Here is a 6,521-nt window from a genome sequence, read left to right as displayed (position 1 = left end):
GACTATGGAGGACTGCCGATCCACCTCCAGAGTGGAGATTCTTCACCCTCCCAACCTTGTCCCTGTATGAGATTACCTTCCCTCTGATCATCGCCTTCAGCGCTCCCTAGAATGTAGAGGGCGAGACTTCCCATTCTGGTTGAACTCCACATAGTTCCCTATGGCCAAGGCTACCTTCTCACGGAACCCCGTGTCTCCCAGGAGCGCTGTATCTAACTTCCGGGGGGAGGGAGGGGGGGGGGGTGCTGGGCTCGATTCACGTCCAACTTCACATCCACATAATGTGGTGCATGATCTGACATCACTATCGCAGTGTACTCCCCCACCACCCCCGGGAATACCGATCTCCCGACCACAAAACGCCATCCAGGTGTATTCCCAGTGCACATGGGAGAAGAAAGAAACCTCCCTCTCCCTCAGGTTACTAAACTTCCACGGGTCCACCACCCCACATCTGCTCCATAAACATTGCCAAGTCTTTCGCCATCCCTGAAGTTACAAAGGACTTGGGGCTCGACCTATCCATCCTCGGGTCCAATACACAGTTGAAGTCACTCCCCCACCCCCCGTGATTAACTGACGAGCGTCAAGGTTGGCGTTGGCCGCCAATACCTTCTTAATAAAATCTCCATCCCAATTCGGAGCGTATATGTTGATTAAAGCTACCGACGCCCCCGACAAAACTCCACTCACCATCACAAATCGCCCCCCAGGATCTGTCACAATACTGGCTACCATAAATGCCACCCTCTTGTTAAACAAGGTCGCCATCCCTCTCGACTTCGTATCAAAATTTGAATGGCATGCTTGCCCCGCCCGATCCTTTCCTTAGCCACGTCTAATCCCTCACCCTGCGTCTCCTGCAAGAAAATTACATCGGCTTTCAAGTTCTTGAAGTGAGCGAACACTCAGGATCGTTTTACGGGATCACTAACTCCCCCTCACGTTCCACGTGACAATCCTGACAGGGGTCTCTGAGGTCCCCATCCCCCTCTATTAGGATCCACCATATCCACCTCGTGAGGAGATCTAGGCCTATTCAGGCCTGCCTCGGTTCCAAGCCCACCCAAAATGGCCACCATCACCTCCCTCACCCAGATCCGACCACAAAGAAACCTGCGCCACCAGCATCACCGCCCCCCCCCCCCCCCCCCCCCCCCTCCCCACGCCCCCTCTCGGCTTCCAACCCACCACCCCACCACCTTCCCCTTCACTCAGTCAGCCAGCCCGTCCCACTCCAAAGAACGCCCTGCCCCCCCCCTCCCTCCCATAAACAAAGAAAACCCCATCAACCTAGGAATTCTGCCTCCTCCCATCAACTAAACCAGCCCCCCACCCCCCACCAGGCTCCCCGCTGCAGCTCCCTCCCTCACACTGCTCCCATTTACTGGCACGGTAACCCCCGCTTGGGAAACAACAAAAAGAACCCAACTCCAACAGCCCGACTACCCCATACCCCACCCCCCTCCAAACCAGTGCGTACCGGGAAGAACGAACCCCACTTGACATTAACCCTAAATCCCGTTGAGAAAAAACATGGAACCCGCAGTAACAACAACATCCAACGTTGGGAAGAACGAACACACAAACCTGTGAACCTTCAAACATTCAAATAACAGAAACAACTGTACATAATCGCCAGCAATCCTCCCGCAAACCATTCTTTCTCACAAAATCATTTGCCTCCTCCGGCATTTGGAAATGATGCTCTCTGTCCTTGCGGCAGGTACACCATTCCAAATCGCAATTTGCTCCTGAAGAGCGCCATCTTGGCCTTGTTAAAGCCAGCTTCACTTTGGCCACATCAGCCCCGATGTCCTGGTAACTTCATATGGAGTGTCCCTCCCAGCTACAGCCTCACGTGGTCTTTGCCCACTTCATGATTTGCTCCTTCTGCGCGTACTTATGCAAACGGATGGTTACTGCCTGCGGCGGGTCCCCTTCTGGCACAGCGACCTGTGGGCCCGGTCTACCTCTCTGGGGGGGGGGGGGAGGGGTCGTGAAGACCCGCACCCTGACCAGCTTCCTCAACATCTTCGCCACGCATTCGGTGGCGCTCGTACCTTCGATTGCCTCCAGCAATCTGACTATCCTCAGGTTTTGATGCCTGGATCGGTCCTCCTGGTTGGCCACTCTGACCTTTAAAACTTTGTGGACCACCACCAACATTGCGATTTCATAGAATCATAGAATTTACAGTGCAGAAGGAGGCCATTCGGCCCATCGAGTCTGCGTCGGCTCTTTGAAAGAGCATCCCACTTAAGCCCACACCTCCACCCTATCTCCGTAAACCTGCAACCCCACCTAACCCAAGGGCAATTTAGCATGGCCAATCCACCTAACCTGCATGTCTTTGGACTGTGGGAGGAAACCGGAGCACCCAGAGGAAACCCACGCACACACGGGGAGAACGTGCAGGCTCCGCACAGACAGTGACCCAAGCCGGGAATCGAACCTGGGACCTTGAATGTGTGAAGCAACTGTGCTACCACTGTGCTACCATGCTGCCCAATTTCTGCCTCTAAAGAGACAATCTCGTCACTGTAGACCGAGAGCGCCCTCTCCATCTCCCAAATCATTGCGCCCTGCGACTCCAGTCGCTGCTCCACCCTTTCCATCATCACAAACAGGGGAGCTGCTGCCACCGCAGTCGCCTTAGACAGGTCTTCCCACATGGCCTGCCTGTGTTTCTGGAACTCTCCCACGATGAGTTCCATTAGCTACTCCATCAGCAATTGGGAGGACGTCAATGTCACGGCGTTGTCCGGCATATTCTCCCGTACTCCGCCACGAGGGTCCATGAATCTGGAGCGGGGGCTTTGTTTGATTTTTGCCTCGTATTGTACCCCGCTGACATCCCATCCCGGCGCAGAAACCAGCGAACGTCACTTGCTTTAACTTTCTTCTCACCACGACACCAAATTAACGGGTAAAATGGGCCAAAAACCAAATCTCCAAGCGGGAGCCACCTTGCGTGCGATTGCTCAGGTCGAGGTTGTCACCGGAAGCCGTTCACTGTGGGTCTTGATGGTCGGGTGGGGCAGTTTTGTGCGGCAGGAACGGGCTGGTAGAGAACCTTTGTTTTCCGGATGTGGAGTCTGAGGCCCATTCTCTCATAAGCCTCAGTGAATGTGTCGATGAAGGTTTGTACACAGGCAGGCATCATCTGTGTATGGTATCTCAATGATAGACATTGGGGTGGTCTTGGTTGTGGCCTGGAGGCATCAGAGGTTGAATAGCTTCCTGCTTGTAGGCTCGCTCCACTCCAACGGGGTGCGTTACTCTGATGTGGTGGAGTGTTGCAATGAGGAAGATGGAGAAGAGCGTTGGTGCAATGACGCAGCCTTGCTTGACCCCAGTTCACACCCGTATTGGGTCTGTGGTGAATCCATTGGTGAGGATCCATGGCTTGCATGCCATCGTGGAGCAGGCATAGGATGGTGATGAATTTCTGCAGGCATCAGAATCCCTCATGGATGAGGGATTGTGAAGACTTTTACGAAATCGAAGAAGTCTATGAAGTCGGTGCTGCTCCCTGCACTTCCCCAGGATTTGTCGTGCGCTGAAGATCATGTCCATTGTACCTCTTGATGGGCGGGAGCCGCACTGCGTCTCAGGGAAGAGCTCTTCAGCCATTGGAGGAGACGATTGAGGAGAATTCTCAATGAGTTTTCCCGTGAGTAGGGAAATCCCTCTGTAATTTCTGCGGTCGGACCTGTCTCCTTTCCTGAAGCTGGTCACAATTAATTAAGAGGTCTCTGGGGTCTCCCAGCATGCTCTCCTCCAGAAAAGGGTGATGAGGTCATGCATTCATGTCAGGAGTAGTTTAGTATTTCAGCGAGGATTCACTCTGTGTTGGGGGCCTTGTGGTTTTTCAACTGTCAGATGGCTTTATCGACCCCACAGTGAGCTGGGGTTGCGCTGAGATACTGTGTAGCGGAATGGCATTGAGGGCACTTATGTCGAGGATAGCATCTTGGTTGAGGAGATCCTCAAAGTGCTCTCTCCAGCGGGCATCTGTCTTTGATGAGTGCCTCTCCGTTTATGGTTCTCAGTGGAGTGGATAGTCAGACCAGATGTGGCTTTCATTGGGCTGAAGGAGCTGTGCACATTATTGTGGAGCTGTGCACATTGTGGAGCTGTGCACATTGTGGAGGACATTGTGGAGCTGCGCACATTGTGGAGGACATTGTGGAGCTGCGCACATTGTGGAGGACATTGTGGAGCTGCGCACATTGTGGAGCTGCACACATTGTGGAGCTGTGCACATTGTGGAGCTGCGCACATTGTGGAGGACATTGTGGAGCTGTGCACATTGTGGAGCTGTGCACATTGTGGAGGACATTGTGGAGCTGCGCACATTGTGGAGCTGCGCACATTGTGGAGGATATTGTGGAGCTGTGCACATTGTGGAGGACATTGTGGAGCTGCGCAGATTGTGGAGCTGCGCAGATTGTGGAGCTGTGCACATTGTGGAGGACATTGTGGAGCTGTGCACATTGTGGAGGACATTGTGGAGCTGCGCACATTGTGGAGGACATTGTGGAGCTGCGCACATTGTGGAACTGCGCACATTGTGGAGCTGTGCACATTGTGGAGCTGCGCACATTGTGGAGGACATTGTGGAGCTGCGCACATTGTGGAGCTGCGCACATTGTGGAGGATATTGTGGAGCTGTGCACATTGTGGAGGACATTGTGGAGCTGCGCAGATTGTGGAGCTGCGCAGATTGTGGAGCTGTGCACATTGTGGAGCTGTGCAAATTGTGGAGCTGCGCACATTGTGGAGCTGTGCACATTGTGGAGCTGTGCACATTGTGGAGGACATTGTGGAGCTGTGCACATTGTGGAGCTGTGCACATTGTGGAGCTGTGCACATTGTGGAGGACATTGTGGAGCTGCGCACATTGTGGAGCTGCGCGCATTGTGGAGGACATTGTGGAGCTGTGCACATTGTGGAGGACATTGTGGAGCTGCGCACATTGTGGAGCTGCGCACATTGTGGAGGACATTGTGGAGCTGCGCACATTGTGGAGGACATTGTGGAGCTGCGCACATTGTGGAGCTGCGCACATTGTGGAGCTGTGCACATTGTGGAGCTGTGCACATTGTGGAGCTGCGCACATTGTGGAGCTGTGCACATTGTGGAGAACATTGTGGAGCTGCGCACAGTGTGGAGCTGCGCACACTGTGGAGCTGTGCACATTGTGGAGCTGCGCACATTGTGGAGGACATTGTGGAGCTGCGCACATTGTGGAGCTGTGCACATTGTGGAGGACATTGTGGAGCTGTGCACATTGTGGACGACATTGTGGAGCTGCGCACATTGTGGAGCTGCGCACATTGTGGAGCTGTGCACATTGTGGAGGACATTGTGGAGCTGCGCACATTGTGGAGCTGTGCACATTGTGGAGCTGTGCACATTGTGGAGGACATTGTGGAGCTGCGCACATTGTGGAGGACATTGTGGAGCTGCGCACATTGTGGAGCTGTGCACATTGTGGAGGACATTGTGGAGCTGTGCACATTGTGGAGCTGTGCACATTGTGGAGGACATTGTGGAGCTGCGCACATTGTGGAGGACATTGTGGAGCTGTGCACATTGTGGACGACATTGTGGAGCTGCGCACATTGTGGAGCTGCGCACATTGTGGAGGACATTGTGGAGCTGCGCACATTGTGGAGCTGTGCACATTGTGGAGGACATTGTGGAGCTGTGCACATTGTGGAGCTGCGCACATTGTGGAGGACATTGTGGAGCTGCGCACATTGTGGAGCTGTGCACATTGTGGAGGACATTGTGGAGCTGCGCACATTGTGGAGCTGTGCACATTGTGGAGGACATTGTGGAGCTGTGCACATTGTGGAGCTGCGCACATTGTGGAGGACATTGTGGAGCTGCGCACATTGTGGAGCTGTGCACATTGTGGAGCTGCGCACATTGTGGAGCTGTGCACATTGTGGAGGACATTGTGGAGCTGCGCACATTGTGGAGGACATTGTGGAGCTGCGCACATTGTGGAGGACATTATGGAGCTGCGCACATTGTGGAGCTGTGCACATTGTGGAGGACATTGTAGAGCTGCGCACATTGTGGAGCTGTGCACATTGTGGAGCTGCGCACATTGTGGAGCTGTGCACATTGTGGAGGACATTGTAGAGCTGCGCACATTGTGGAGGACATTGTGGAGCTGCCCACATTGTGGGGTTGTGCACATTGTGGAGGACATTGTGGAGCTGTGCACATTGTGGAGGACATTGTGGAGCTGCCCACATTGTGGGGTTGTGCACATTGTGGAGGACATTGTGGAGCTGCGCACATTGTGGAGCTGTGCACATTGTGGAGGACATTGTGGAGCTGCGCACATTGTGGAGCTGCGCACATTGTGGAGGATATTGTGGAGCTGCGCACATTGTGGAGGACATTATGGAGCTGCGCACATTGTGGAGCTGTGCACATTGTGGAGGACATTGTAGAGCTGCGCACATTGTGGGGCTGTGCACATTGTGGAGGACATTGTG

This window comes from Scyliorhinus torazame, chromosome 15, assembly GCF_047496885.1.
Source record: "Scyliorhinus torazame isolate Kashiwa2021f chromosome 15, sScyTor2.1, whole genome shotgun sequence".
Classification (NCBI taxonomy): domain Eukaryota; kingdom Metazoa; phylum Chordata; class Chondrichthyes; order Carcharhiniformes; family Scyliorhinidae; genus Scyliorhinus; species Scyliorhinus torazame.
Note: the sequence above shows the minus strand (reverse complement) of the source record.